Genomic DNA, 16,004 nt, shown 5'->3' on the forward strand with positions numbered 1-16,004 from the left:
TAACACGAAAGTAAAGCGTGCCCTTACAGAAGTAACTGAATGTTTACTGTACATTGATATGAGAGAGCTTGTACAATTTATATTGATGTCTTATAGTCCAGGGTTCGAAGGAACACCGTCTGGCGAGGGGCATACATTTCTTGCAAATAAACAAACACTCGCCAAAGTTGCAATGAAAAAAGAAGAATTTATGACGTTTCGAGACCACTACGGGTCTCTTGTTCACATACAAGCGTTAGAAGTTGGGCCGTGCATTTATATGCGTAGTAGATGGCGCAATGATCTGGTGTAAGTATCGGGTAGATTTCCACGTGTCCGATTATGTGTATAAGGCGTCGACTGGATTAATAATGATTCCAAAAGAAGGCGGGATGACAGTGATTTTTCGGTGCCGATGACAGTCGCTGAATTCCGATCAATGTTGTGACCCGTGTTAAGATGATGTTCAGCTAGTGCGTTGGCGGCAGCATGTCCCTTAGCTACGTCATTCTGGTGCTGCTTGATACGCCGCTTGAAGTTGCCCGATTCTCCTATGTATGATGCGCGGCAGTCTTGACATGATATCTTATATACCACTCCAGGGTATCGTTCACGTTCCAATGGATCTTTAACGCGGACCTGCTGGCTTCTTAATTTGTGCGAGGGCACGTGTGCGACTTGCACGTCATAGCTCTTGAAAATTCTTGCGAGGGTTTCGCTTACGCCGGGAGCGTATGGAATGGGTGCAGTTTTCTTCCGATCGCTTGGTTTGTTTCCAGGGGGTTCTCTGGAGCGGAGTTCCTGCTGACGTAGCAATATACGGTGTTCCGAAGATACACAAGCTCAACATACCTCTACGTCCAATTGTTGACTTTACGCGATCCCCGCTCCAGAAGTTATCAAACTATCTGCGTCAGGTGTTACGACCACTCGTCGGGCACACTTCTTCATTTGTGAAAGATTCGGCACAGTTTGTCGAAATTTTAAAAGAAATTTCCTTGGACGGCGATGACCGGTTGGTTTCCATCGACGTGAAATAGATGTTCACGTCAGTACCAGTAGATTTCGCTGTGGAATGTTGCAGACAGGTGCTCCAGAAAGATGAGTCCCTGCCTTCAAGAACGCCGTTCGAGGTTGAAGATCTCTGTCATCTTCTGCATTTCTGCCTTAGCAACACTTACTTTGTGTTTAATAGGAACTATTACAGACAAGTTTTTGGAACAACCATGGGTGCTTCCGTTTCTGTTACTTGTGCAAACCTGGCCTTGGAATTCATCGAGAGCAAAGCTTTGAATACTTTCGAGCACCCCCCAAATACTTTCCTTCGATACGTAGACGACTGCTTCTGCGTAATCCACAACTCAGAAGTGTAACCGTTCCTGGACCACCTGAACTCTATTGAACGGTCGATTGAATTCACGGTAGACGAAGAGAGCAACGAACGAATTGCCTTCCTCGACGTCCTTGTTCAGCGCTCTTTCGGCGGTTGTTCTACAACGGTGCATAGAAAGCCGACACATTCGGGCAGGTACCTCAGCTTTGCCTCGGCGCATCCCATAGGCCACAAACGCTCTGTGGCGGCATCCCTCTTCAAGCGTGCGCTCCGTCTTTGCTCAGACGATTCAGCGCGAAGGTGGGAATACGCTAAAGTGAAACATGACCTCACAGGCAACGGCTACCCTCGCCAACTACTACGTCAGCAGGAACTCCGCTCCAGAGAACCCCCTGAAAACAAACCAAGTGATCGGAATAAAACTGCACCCATTCCATATGCTCCCGGCGTAAGCGAAACCCTCGCAAGAATTTTCAAGAGGTATGACGTGCAAGTCGCACATTAAGAAGCCAGCTGGTCCGCGTTAAAGATCCATTGGAACGTGAACGATACCCTGGAGTGGTATATAAGATATCATGTCAAGACTGCCGCGCATCATACATAGGAGAATCGGGCAACTTCAAGCGGCGTATCAAGCAGCACCAGAATGACGTAGCTAAGGGACATGCTGCCGCCAACGCACTAGCTGAACATCATCTTAACACGGGTCACAACATTGATTGGAATCCAGCGACTGTCATCGGCACCGAAAAATCACTGTCATCCTGCCTTCTTTTGGAATCATTATTAATCCAGTCGATGCCTGATACACTTAATCGGACACGTGGAAATCTACCCGATACTTACACCAGATCATTGCGCCACCTACTACGCATATAAAGGCACAGCCCAACTTCTAACGCTTGTATGTGAACAAGAGACCCGTAGTGGTCTCGAAACGTCATAAATTCTTCTTTTTTCATTGCAACTTTGACGAGTGTTTGTATATTTGCAAGGAAAGAAATATTGATGTCTTGTAGCTATAGCACCGTTTGACGTGGACGCACCCACATTGATGATTTGTGGTACATCTCCATCCCCACGACTAACGTCCATGTTAAGTGATTAAACAAACCCTTGTGGTAGCTGTAGTAGTTAACGGTGAAAGCGTAATCAGAGAAGAGCGTCGCATATTGGACGCAGAACTTGGTCGCCATCCCGCGAAATGTGAAAATGTGATTGAACACCACGGCCGGACTAGAGGGAAACGCCAAGCGCGTCGTGCCGCCCCGGTTGCCCAGATGCAATTTTTCTCGGGGCGAGGGCGTGAGCGGGAACGCTGTGTTGCAGCCAGGTGAGGAGGGCGCGTGTCGCAGAACTATTTTTGGTTTGGATTAGCGTGATGCTATGAGTCAGCAATGCACTCCCTCACCAGAGCAGGATTGGCCACCCTGGTGTAGTACTTGGCCACTACCTCCCACATGAATACACCAATTAACCCTCGGCCCTCATTCCCCAGCGGCTGCGAAGCAACTGACCAAGGCGGCGGTCAGACCTGCGACGCAGCAGAGGGTGCTAAGAATCTCTGGGTCCGGACAGGCCGCCATTGGAATCTGAACTTGGCTACATATAACGCTAGAACTTTATCTAGTGAGGCGAGTCTAGCTGTACTATTCGAGGAATTAGAGGGTGTTAAATGGGATGTAATAGGGCTCAGTGAGGTTAGGACACCACAGGAGGCTTATACAGTGCTGAAGAACGGACACGTCCTATGCTATCGTGGCTTAGCTGACAGAAGAGAACTAGGAGTGGGGTTCCTTATTCATAAAAATATAGCTGGCAATATAGAGGAATATTATAGCATTAATGAGAGGGTTTTATGTATCGTAATTAGGTTTAATAAGAGGTACAGGATGAAGGTGATACAGGCCTACGCGCCTACATCGAGCCATGATGATCAACTGGTTGAACGCTTCTACGAAGACGTAGAATCAGCAATGAGTAGGGTAAAGACACAGTATACTGTACTGATGGGCGACTTTAATGCAAAAGTAGGCAAGAAGCAGGCTGGAGATCATGCAGTTGGGGAATATGGCATCGGCTCTAGAAATGCCAGAGGGGAGTTACTAGTAGAGTTCGCAGAACGCAATAATTTACGGATCTTGAATACCTTCTACAGAAAACGGACTACTCGTAAGTGGACGTGGAGGAGTCCTAATGGCGAAACTAAAAATGAAATAGACTTCATAATGTGCGACCACCCGGGCATTATACAGGATGTGGAAGTAGTTAACAAGATCCGATGCAGTGACCATAGAATGGTAAGATCTAGAATTCAACTAGACGTGAGGAAGGAACGGCAGAAACTGATACGCAAGAAGAAGCCGATTAATGAACTAGCTCTGCGAGGGAAAGTACAAGAATTCAGAGTTTCACTTCAGAATAGGTACGCGGCTTTAACCGAGGAAACCGACCTTAGCGTTGACGCAATGAATGATAATCTGACTAGTATCATTAAGGAGTGTGCAGTGGAAGTCGGGGGTACAGTTGTTAGACAGGACACTGGTAAGCTATCCCAAGAGACGAAAAACCTCATTAAGAAACGTCAAGCTATGAAAGCCTCAAATGCAACAGACAAAATAGAGCTGGCGGAGCTTTCGAAGTTGATCAATAGGCGTAAAGTAGCCGACATAAGAAAGTATAATATGGAGAGAATTGAGCATGCTCTAAAGAACGGAAGAAGCCTCAAAGCTACGAAGACAAAACTGTGCATAGGCAAAAATCAGATGTATGCATTAAGGGACAAGGATGGCAAGGTCACAACCAATATGGATAGAATAGTTCAGGTAGCGGAAGAGTTCTACAGAGATCTGTACAGCAGCCGAGACAGTCAGGATGATAATGTAACAAGCAGTAATATCGCAGAGGAATCTGACATCCCACCAGTATTAACAGGAGAAGTAAAGAAAGCCCTAAAGGGAATGCAAAGAGGCAAAGCCGCTGGTGAGGATCAGGTAACATCAGACCTGCTGAAAGACGGTGGAGAGATTATGTTAGAGAAACTGGCCACCCTGTATACGAAGTGTCTCTCGACAGGGAGGATACCAGAATCTTGGAGGAATGCCAACATCATCTTGATCCATAAGAAAGGGGACGTCAAGGACCTGAAAAATTACAGGCCCATCAGCTTACTGTCCGTTGTCTACAAGCTATTCACAAAAGTAATTGCTAACAGAATTAATAGGACATTAGAGTTTAATCAACCAAGCGACCAGGCAGGATTTCGTACAGGCTTCTCAACAATAGACCATATTCATACTATCAATCAGGTGATAGAGAAATGCGCGGAATACAACCAACCCCTATACATAGCCTTCATAGATTACGAGAAGGCATTTGATTCGGTGGAGACATCAGCAGTCATGCAAGCACTGCGGAATCAGGGCATCGACGAAGCCTATATAAACATAATGGAAGACATCTACAGCGCATCCACAGCCACTATAGTCCTTCATAAAGAAAGCGACAGAATCCCAATAAAGAAGGGCGTACGACAGGGAGACACGATCTCTCCAATGCTATTCACCGCGTGTTTACAGGAGGTTTTCAGGGCCCTAGATTGGGAAGAATTAGGGATAAGAGTTAATGGAGAGTATCTCAGTAACCTGCGATTCGCTGATGACATTGCATTGATGAGTAACGCGGGAGACGAATTACAGCTCATGATTACTGAACTGGATACGGAAAGTAGAAGAGTAGGTCTGGAAATTAATATGCATAAAACTAAAGTAATGTGGAACAATCTTGGCAGAGAACAGCGTTTTGCGATAGGTGGCGAGACGCTGGAAGTTGTAAAGGAGTACGTCTACTTAGGACAGGTAGTAACCGCGGAGCCGAACCATGAGAGTGAAATAACTAGGAGAATAAGGATGGGATGGGGCTCATTCGGCAAGCACTATCAAATCATGAATGGTAGTCTACCACTATCTCTCAAGAGGAAGGTATATAACAGCTGCATCTTACCGGTACTTACCTACGGAGCAGAAACCTGGAGACTTACAAAGAGGGTTCAACTTAAATTGAGGACGACGCAGCGAGCGATGGAAAGGAAAATGATAGGTGTAACCTTAAGAGACAGGAAGAGAGCAGAGTGGGTCAGGGAACAAACGGGGGCTAAGGATATCATAGTTGAAATTAAGAAGAAGAAATGGATATGGGCCGGCCACGTAGCACGTCGGCAGGATAACCGGTGGTCATTAAGGGTAACTGACTGGATTCCAAGAGATGGCAAACGCGTGAGGGGGAGACAAAAAATTAGGTGGGTAGATGAGATTAAGAAGTTTGCAGGTATAACGTGGCAGCAGAAAGCACAGGACCGAGTTGATTGGCGGAACATGGGAGAGGCCTTTGCCCCGCAGTGGGCGTAGACAGGCTGATGATGATGATGATGATGCTATGAGTAGAGTGACCTAGAATAGTGGGAGTGCCCAAAGCGCCGCGCGAATACATGGGAGGAGCGAGGGCCTTTTGCGGTGAACTTCCGCGCCGCGGCGCTGCCGTGCCGGACCCGTGGGCTTTCTCCGCGGCGGAAGTCGCGCCAAAGCGGCGAGCGTCTGCTACACGCGTGATATTTCGGCCGCTATTATCTAAAATTGCAGATCTTTGGGCAATATTTAATACTGCGTCACTGCAACATAATACTGCAGCGACTCATCACACAGAGAACGCGTTTGTTAGTTTGTGTGTTGCTTTGTCACGCATTGGTCCACACTTGCGTGGCTGTTTGAGGAACGCATCCTGCGCGCACTTCATCGTGAGAAAAGGCGCTTAACTTACATTCGTTTGGAATGACGAACGTAAACTTGCTACAGGAGAGAATAAACTGGAGATAACCAGGAGAACGTAGCACATATGCACGTAGTAACTAGTTCATGCATGCTAACGCGTTTGCACCCTTCATATCTTATCTTTGATTTCGTGCATTCGATTTGTTTTACAAGGCTGCCTCCGAGCGCTCTCCTGTTTCAAGCCATTTCATGCGAAGCCGAATGTGTCAGTCGGCGTGGCCGCGGTACCAAAAAATTCACAGCATATCCACGGGTGAATGATAAAGAGCTTGGGCGAAGCTCCCGAAGCAATCATGGTTACACCGTGAAATCTTCAGTGGTTTCGCCCAGCAGTAATCAAAGCGATAGCTCAGTACATCATCAACGACGTGACAAACACTGTATATATTTACACAAGAAATTTTAATAATCGTAAGTGGTAGCTAGACGTGGCTTCCGTTCCCCCTTCATTATAACGGCTTTATGGTCGGTGAAGTGATGGATCGGTTATGGGTCGTAGTGGGTTGTTTGCAAGGACGAAGTAGTGGGCAGTTTGCAAAGGTGGCTTCCGTTCCCCCTTCATTATTACAGCTTTACGGTCGGCGAAGTAATGGATCGGTGATGGATCGTAGTGGGATGTTTGCAAAGACGAAGTAGTGGGCAGTTTGCAAAGGATCGGTGATGGGTCGTAGTGGGATGTTTGCAAAGTCGATGTAGTGGGCAGTTTGCAAAGGTGGTTACGCCGGACAACGGAGACGTGACAAGGTTAGAATAAGAGGAGCTTCGCCCCTAAAAGTAAAAAATTACTCGCGCAACTCGCGTCTCGTTCACTTGGTATACACGAAAATTGGCACGGAGGGGCACGAATCGTATGCCCAACACGACCGATAGGTCATGGCATCACTAACCTGACATGCTTGCCGTTTGCGTAGCGACTAACAATAATAACATGGTGCATGGCGCGCAAACCAGCATTATGTAGCCAGAAATAATTCTGACGATGTACGTGTGGTCTGACGATTTGTTTCCGTCAGGTGATAAAAACGCTGTAGTCACCAATATCGATCTCAACATGTAAGACTTACCCATACATTTTGAAGAACTGACCGCATAGGTAAAATGTATGCGAAAAAATTACATGAAAAAAAAAAACATGGTCCCTTATGCATTCGCCTGAGATGACTCGAAAACGAAAGCAATCTTTTTCGTCACTCGAATCATTGATCCTCCCTCGCCCCTCTACGAAAGCTTTCTGCACATAACGTGGTTTCGGACTGCTCACAGGATCGAAGGCATTGCAAGCTTTCTGCACCTCACCTGCTTTTACATTGCCTCCATGATCGCCCCCCGATCACGGAGGCAATGCAAAGCGACCACGTCACGTGGTGGCGTCATCATATGACGTCACGTTGAATGACGTCACTGTGACGTCACATGTTCTGTCGACGTCATCGCGTGATGATTTTGTGCATCACTCGTGTTGGCTACGCGGGATGCCGACGGTCAATTTTTGTGCTTGATGAGGCGTCTAAGGCTTTAGCCTTTAAAAAAAGTCAAACCAAACAAAATGAAACGATAACAGCGCAACATCGTGGATGTCCCACTTCATGTTACGAGCGATCGCCCGAAATCAAACGTGATTCTCAGTTCAGAGCAGCTTATTGTACGCGTCTGCGAGACAAAAGAGGCTTGCTTTACCCGTCTGGTCATTCTTTATATTTATTCAAGAGATGAGCAGACTTGCTATTTGGGTACTCCGGAGCTTTAGCACGAAATTGTCGTGGACGCTATATTGAGGTCATTAGGAAAAAGCGGGAAATTGCGGTCGGGTGCCCTGTTGGCGCGCACTCAACTGCCACGGAAAAATTGTATTTTATGTAACTACTCGTCCACATCTTTTTGTAAAGTCTCTGAACTGGGCGAACGCTAACCTCCGAGAACCGTGAAAACATCTGAAGTTGAGAATGAGTTGTTTGAAACTGTTTTCATTTCGTATAGTGAAGGCTTGAAGCAATGCATGCATCTCGTGCGAACGTTCCATACTAACGTTCAGCTATCCAATGCATATATATATATATATATATATATATATATATATATATTATCGCATGTTGCATTTTTTCAGGCTAGGTGTACATAAGGGACCTTTGAACAATTTTCTGAAGTGATTGAGATATTACACATCCATTTGCCAATTTCTTTCCGTATTTTAGCTTCAGGCAGCTTGTACAGCAAGAATGGGGGCATTTGTAACTTTGTTTCATGATATATGGATATTTGTAAAGCATTTTCTATATTACGCCTTTTATGCAAAAACTTGCGGAATAAGGTTAGTTTACCTGGCATTGCTTTTCTTTCAAATGTTTGCGCACGGTGAGCCTTGTTGTACGCTACCTCAGAAGCAAAAATAAGCCAACAGCATTGCGGTCGTATGGCCGCTCTACTGTTATTTTTTTTGTTTCCCTTGCGTCTTCCCGGTGTGCTCCGTCCATAACAAAGAGCTAGTGTAGGCTAATAAATTGTCGAATAAAGCGGTGTGCATATGGCTAGCAAACCAGTGGCGACTATGAGTAAAAAGCTCGTAGTGTGAATCGGTCACTGCGCGCAAGTATTTCAGCTGACTGCGCCTGCAATTTACTATTTTTTTATCACGCATGGTGCATGCGTGATACTATTGCCCAGTTACTCGCGCGAATAAGGTTTCTTTTTTCGTTCTTTGCTTGTGCGTGTCCGTTTTGCGCGTTTTTACACACGCACCAACGTTCTCGGACTTTGTGACCGGAACTAGACCACGCTGATGCCGCTTGACACAAGATTTTTTGCATTCTGTTGTAGCCCCAGCACTAACACAACGCTTAAAGATGGATAAGCTCCATTCCGCACCGCACTGTAAAAGTTAAGTAGACTTCAAGTGCCCTGTGTGGAACCGCGGAGCAAAAAAATCACAGCATATCCACGGAGTGAATGATGATGAGTGGGCGAAGCTGCGGAGGTTCATCGGTAAACCGTGAATCTTCCGTGAATTCTGCCCAGTACATCATCACCGACGTGAGATAGGGCGCGTTTATACTAAAGGTTCGATGAGTTATGACGACTTGCAGCGCACTTTAATTTTACATGTACGCTGTGAATTTTGATTGTTTAGAAAACCATTGCTTTAGAAAACATCTGGCGTCTTTCGTTAAGCAGCTGGCGTCTTTTCCTCTTGCTTTAGAAACATCTGGCGTTCTTCCGTTTTGCTTTTACGAAAACATCTGGCGTCTTTCGTTGGTTTATTTCATCAATCAACAGCGTTTTGAACAAAATTGTTATTGATTAATCACGCACAGGAGAAATCTCACCAGGCACTACCTTGGAGGTAAAGAATGGCTGCTAATGGGAATGAGAGACAGAAGAAGTCGGCTTTTAGCTACCGCTGCGAATTTTTTATTGTTCAACAACGCACAGGAAAAATCTCCCACCGGCACCACCTTGGAGGTCAAAGCGTAAGACTGGTTACGGACTACGACTACGACTACGAGGGACGAACGGGTGCCGCCTTAAGGAGCTTCGCCCCTAAAAACTACAGCGCGTAGCAGACGCCCTTGGCTTTCCGCGCGCTTCCCGAGCGCGGAAAGCCCACGGGTCCGGCGCAGCAGCGGCGCGGCGCGGGAGTTCACGGCAAAAGGCCCACGCTGGAGCCGGCGCTTTGGACACTCCCCTTATTCTAGGTCACTCTACTATGAGCGAGGCCGACGCTTTTACGACGCTTGGGCTAAGATCGCCACCTCGCGGTGCGTTAAGGCGTTGACAAAATTTAATTTCTATTGAAAACGCGCCGAATGGGACGGACCTGTAACGCGTTGCAGGTGCTAATCGTGGAGGCCAAAGTAATGACGAATTATTTACTTTACCCCTCCCAGAGGGCAACACTTTTATATCTACCACTTTCCCGGTCGGCGGGGAAAGTGGTAGATATAAAAGGCGCGTTTGTAAAGCCTCCTGAGACTGTGACCGTGGCGCAGTGGATAGCGTGCCCGGTATCTGTTGTTGCGGATAGAGTGGTCGTGGGTTCGATGCCCGTTGGATGACGGAACGTTTTCTCATTGCCATTTGATCGTGTAATTTTTTAGAAGGCATTCCCGTGACGGAAATACGTCACTGAAGTCTTGGTGGAACCCGGCATAAAACACTTTCGTGTTAAAATGAAAACTATAAAGAAAAAAACCAAGTTTATTGAGCGACTCATGTCAACTTTGTAATGTCGTGGCCATACATATATTAAACAAGTTTGTTTAATACTGCAGAATGGATGGCTTCCCTGGCTTATAGGGGAGACAATGAAAAGCGCAATGTTTATCCGAACGGATGCTGTCCAACCGACTTCAGGAAGTGCGACACTACCATCGTGACCTGCTGAGTACTTATTCATAGCTGCGAGAGGTTGAAGACGTCTTTCAGTGGGCGTAACACTCTCATTCATCGATTTTCTGAAGAAGTAATTACAGAAACATTCATTATTTCAGGCAGAACTGTTCGTGCATTAGTAGTTATGTCACATAGCCTCTCTTACAGATGCCGCCTGCATAACTATTAGACGAGAAGTGCTGTTTCAAAAGAAGCGGATCAGCACTACACACCAAGCGCAAAGAATAAGCGGTCACTTGTGTATTCCAGGCAGCTTGCAGTTTTTCCTGGCCATAACATGCTGCGACACGCCTTTTCTCAAAGATTTTCACATTAGCGTGCGGTCTGACGCATTTGGGATAACGCATTTCCTGCGTTCCCGATGCTCTCAGTTTGGGTTTCCCCTAGATCGGGGCCTTCAAATTGCGGTGATTATTATTGCAAATTACGTGCGTTGCTCAAGATTTAAAAAAATGGGCAAGTCATAAATTGTCACTCCCTGCAACTCTTCCATATAAACAACGGTCCTAAAGCTAATAATTACAAAGTTAACGAGTTTTTGTTAACCGCTCGTCTGAATGTAACTTTCGGTGGGGAAACGTTCGTTTGCGAAAACGACAGGGGCAAGACTGCCATAGCATTTTTGTAAAAAATAGGTATTGTCTAAAAAAACACCCTCTATATCTTCAAGTGACGATTTAATCCCCCTAAAGGGCACGCGACGAGAAAAACGCCTCCAGGAATTGGATCGAACCAAAGTTAACCTCGACGGCGTTGTGTTGGTGACCGTAAAGAAATATATCCTTGCGCAGTAAGGAACCACCGCGCTTGATTTCGGTGGCGAGCACATCGGTGTTTTACTATCAGCTGCCGCAAGCGCGGTGGCAGCTTCCTCTTAGTCCAGTGCCAGCCAAACGCCAGATTCGATCTACCATCGCTGGCCTTCTAATGCTTCGCGGAAGTACGCGCAGGCATCTCTGCTCCTGTAGTTCGGGTCCCCTATGGCCACTTCCTTTTCCCTATGCCGGTCCCGGGAACACGTCACTGGCAGAACTCCTTAAATGTGCAGAAAAAAAAAGAAATAAAAAGAAAAACCAAGCGCCTTTCGAGCTTTCTGAACGAAAAATTCAGCAAGGTGAAAAAAAATCACGTCCTATCCTGTCGGAAGCATTACAAAGGCGTGTGATGATGCTCGAATGTCATCTAAAGGTTCCCCATGGTGTGCGCAGACTCCGGAACGGCCCCTAAGGTGCGTTCACAGTTAAGGAGGGAAAATATAGCAAAAGAGCGAGAGCGGCCGGAGAACCGTGTTAGCGCGCGGTGAAAACGTTCTCATTTGTTCTGCGCTTCCAGCATGCCGCCACCGCCTTCGCCACTTCTGGATTACACTCCCCTTGTCCAGTTTTCTGAGCATATAGTTTCGTACCAAATTAAAATTACGCATGCAAAACACGGAAAAGAAATAGCCTTCACCTTTTCAAACAGCTGTTTCACCATCAGAAACCACATAAGCGGACACGTCGGCAGCGGCGGCGGCAGATGTGCAAACGCGAGGTGCCCAGGGGCACGACAAATTGTTGCTGCTATAACTCCTGCGAATTCCTGTCCTCTCGGTCATCTTAATGCAAACCTGGCTCTAGAAGAACGCGTCCTGGTCGATAATAATAATATCTGTGGTTTAACGTCCCAAAACCACGATATGATTATTAGAGACGCCGTGGTGGAGCGCTCCGGAAATTTCGACCACCTGGGGTTCTTTAACGTGCAGCTAAATCCAAGTACACGGGCCTCAAACATTTTCGCCTCCATCTAAAATGCAGCCGCCGCGGCCGGGATTCGATCCCGCGACCTGCGGCTCAGCAGTCGAGCGCCATAACCACTAGACCACCGTGGCGAGGCTCGTTCTAGTCGAGGCTGTGAATTTTGTCTTACGGCACGGGTAGCATGCGATTGCGGCTATGCGAACCACCACGATTCCTTGGACGCCATTGTGAATTCGCGGCGGGATGCTTACATCACGTGGCGTATATGCACGCGCGTCCAATGTACGGCGTTTCGTGAAGCGGAAAGCCGTTCCGCTTTCACCTCGGCCTCGCCGCGTGGTTCTAAGCGTCAGTCTCGCCGCATGGTTTTCGCATCAGTCTCACCACATGGCCCCTTAGGTGGCGAAGCAAGCGATGTTCTGGTGAGTCTTGCGGCTTTCGCCCCATTCGAGACCAAGTGTGAATGCGTCTTTAGTTACTGTCAGACGAGCTCAGAAAACACGAAAATGAAAAAAAAAGTCACAGTTTCGCCTCAACGGCGAAGCAGTGAATGCGATAGCCACAAGTTGGAAAGTAACGCGAAGAGCGGAAAGCAGATCAAAATTTCCGGCGCGTCGCTCAAGCGCACAGGACACACGAAAACAACAACACAGGACGAGCGCAAACTATCAAGTGTCACAGTTGTTACTTATTTCTGTTTGCATAACGTGCTCGTTACGGCCGCTGCAGCAAGCGAAGTGATCTTCGTACGCTCTGTAAATTCAGCGCAGACATCGCGGTGAAAGCAGAAGACATACAACCCGCCTCCTCCCTCCACGAGAGAAGCGCGCATGCAGGCGGCCACCCCCTGTAGGGCGAAGTGCACGGAGGCGCGCGCGCAGCGCTACGAGTGGGCCGATGACCGTTAAAGGGTGCCCCTCGCGCACTTCGCGCCATCTCGCTGGTGAGTAATAAAGCACGCGAAGTAAATGCTGTATATAAATAGCTCGCCATTAGCATGCTGAAAGACGGTAATCATCTAGGCCTAGCCGTCTAACGCCGCACTGCGGAGCGATAGGTCGCCCGTTCCATTCCGCACGTCGGAGAGTATTTCTGAATTATTTTTCTTTGTGGCTTTATATATATATATATATATATATATATATATATATATATATATATATATATATATATATATATATATATATATATATATATATATATATATATAATTCAAAAGAAAGTTCTGAAGATCCGGTGCACATGTACACTCTCAGTACGGTCCTGGATAATAGCCTCGATATAGGCGGCATCCTTCTACGTACTGTTCATCATCACGGCTATGGACAGCCCGGCGAAGAGAAATATACGTTACTCTCTTTACGCGGCCTCTCTGATAAGCGGCCGAAGTCCGTATACGGCCCCGCAGGCCGATGCACGCGCGAGAGAAGCGAGAGCGCGCGGCGAAGCGTCGGAAACAACTGCACCACGCATGCGCGCGAAGGCGCGCGCACCGCGCTCGTGATTCCCGACGCGCTGCGCGTGAGGGGAAGGAAAAAAAAAACAAAACAAGAAAGCGGAGGCGAGAACCGCGGAAGCTAAGTTGGCTAAGTTTCGCGCCATTTCGCGCCATCACGGGACTTGCAGGCGACGGAGGTTTGAGTCAACTGCGTCGGCTGCGCGCTTTGCGCCTGCCGCTGTGAAAGATGTTCTCATCAATGGATATGAAAGGTGTGTATCGAGGGCAATGTACCTCACCGCAATGTGAGTGCGACGTATTTTGCCGCGCCGTGAACAATGAGCCTTCCGCACCATACCAGGCCGGTTGGTGTGCGTACTGCGGCCACAGTCCAGTACAACATGTTCGAATTGGTAAGTGGGCTTTTTTGTTTCTCTGATGGTGTCGTGATATCTGCTAATGCATGTGCAGGATGCAATTTTGCAGAGTGGACGAAGAAAAAAGAAAAAGGGGAGGAGGGGGCTACACATCGCCAGTTATGTATGTACATGTATCACCGTGTTGTACTGGCGGGGAACATTAAGCACAGCAGTAACTACTCCCGAATTTGCATGCTTTGTGCGTCATCTTCGTTACATCCCATCCTAGATGCGCTTTTTCTCAGAATACAATACTTAACAGCCAGTCATCTTATCATGTGTACATGCATTATGACAAGTTTGTTTTCATTTTACTCAGTTCATGGCTCGCATTTGTTTCGCGACCTATTTGTGGCATGCCAGCTTGTGTAAGTTTTCAGTAATTGAAACCGCATGCGTTTTTCAGGGTCTACAGAGAATGTGTTCTTCATGCCGCCATATGTGCCGCCCAGTCAATCGCAGGAGGCGATTGAAACTCACAATACCGGTTAGTGTACATCATTCTTATCTGAGATTCCACGCAGTTCTGTTAGGCCGCTGGCTCTAACTGGAGTTTAATCAGAGACGCGGTAATACACTAGCTTGGATTTATTATGCGACTGACGTGTACTAGGTAACTGAATTGTGAGGCATCTGCTTCCGACGGTATTGCCGCCTAATGCGTCATATATGAGCACTGGCAACTCGCATTTTGCCGCAAAAAGAGACTTATATAGCAATATCATGATGCTGCGAAGTAACACAATCACCTTTGAAACAAAGCTCTGAAATAGAGAATGGCACTCTTCCAGGTCATAATATGTCTTTGTCACTTCATTTGCCTTTACTGATAAGCCCATTTTTTGGTTGGAGCCCTCTGAAAGTCTTAATTTACTGATGATGTATGAACTTTTATTTATGAATGGATTTCAGTTCTGCCAGTTGTGTGTACTGCTCCTAGCCATGAAATAGAAAAGGTACACCTTGTTACCTCACCAATTAGCAAAGCATACATATATTTCCATGAGAGTTTAGTTCCATGCAGTGTTACACTGCACAGTACAAAGTTTCCATTCAATTAAAATTAGAACTTATGAGTGTGTTTGCAGAAAGAGAAGGAAACGTGTACATAAACTATGTGTGAATAGTTTTCTTTGTTTGGTCTCTCTGACACAAGTAATGCAAAAATCAGTGGCACCATAAGGCTAATGACTCCTTGCACAATTAGAAAGACCGTACTTCCTGTTTTGTATACTGCATGACAAAGTTGAGTTAACCGAATGAGTATGCCCGTAGCTTGGATTTTTTTTGGGGGGGGGGCATCTGCTGAAGGCCTTGACTGTATGAGGAAAGTTGCTATTTTCATTATTTATTTTGATTAAAACACTCCCTCCATCAAAATTTTGAGGGTGGAGGGGACCTGGGCACCCCACCCCTTATGATATGAGGCATCAAGCCATTGAGCTAGCACAGTAGGAACCTACAGCTGACTGCTGCCGTGCCTGTTTTCCTTAAAGAAAACTGAGTTCTCTGTTGGCTGTGTTACTTTGTGAGCACTGCACTTGGGAAGCTCTGCAGTGTGAATTTCCCTATTATGAACCGCCTAGCCTATTCAAAAATTACATTCTTCTAGCTCTGTTCTAACTTATCACAGTATTTTCCTTAGCATGAGAGAGGTCTCGGCAATTAATAATAATTTGTGTTTGAATAGCTCATATTTTAACCAGGTTGTCTAACTTACCTATTGTATGATTTACAGCTTACCACAGTTTCAGGAAGCACTGAGTCACTGAGATGCAAGTGCATTTATCACTGTGCAGGTGTTGCTCAAGAATACGAACGTACTGCTACTGGAGGTGCCAGCACCAGCAGCTTGGTAATGCCTGCTTCACAGCATACCGG

The 16,004-nt window shown here is 46.7% G+C and overlaps 1 protein-coding gene and 1 long non-coding RNA gene across 2 annotated transcripts in view; both read left to right on the forward strand.

The window, feature by feature from the left end:
• The window catches only part of LOC119372294 (uncharacterized), a 405,280-nt gene that overhangs the window by 329,902 nt on the left and 59,374 nt on the right, over positions 1-16,004 (forward strand). The window lies entirely within an intron of this gene.
• Positions 14,070-15,980, forward strand: LOC125760129 (uncharacterized). The gene is made up of 3 exons (XR_007417790.1): positions 14,070-14,117; positions 14,530-14,610; positions 15,923-15,980. It is a non-coding gene; the product is annotated as an uncharacterized LOC125760129 (long non-coding RNA).

The sequence above is a fragment of the Rhipicephalus sanguineus genome, chromosome 10, assembly GCF_013339695.2.
Source record: "Rhipicephalus sanguineus isolate Rsan-2018 chromosome 10, BIME_Rsan_1.4, whole genome shotgun sequence".
In the NCBI taxonomy this organism is placed as follows: Eukaryota; Metazoa; Arthropoda; class Arachnida; order Ixodida; family Ixodidae; genus Rhipicephalus; species Rhipicephalus sanguineus.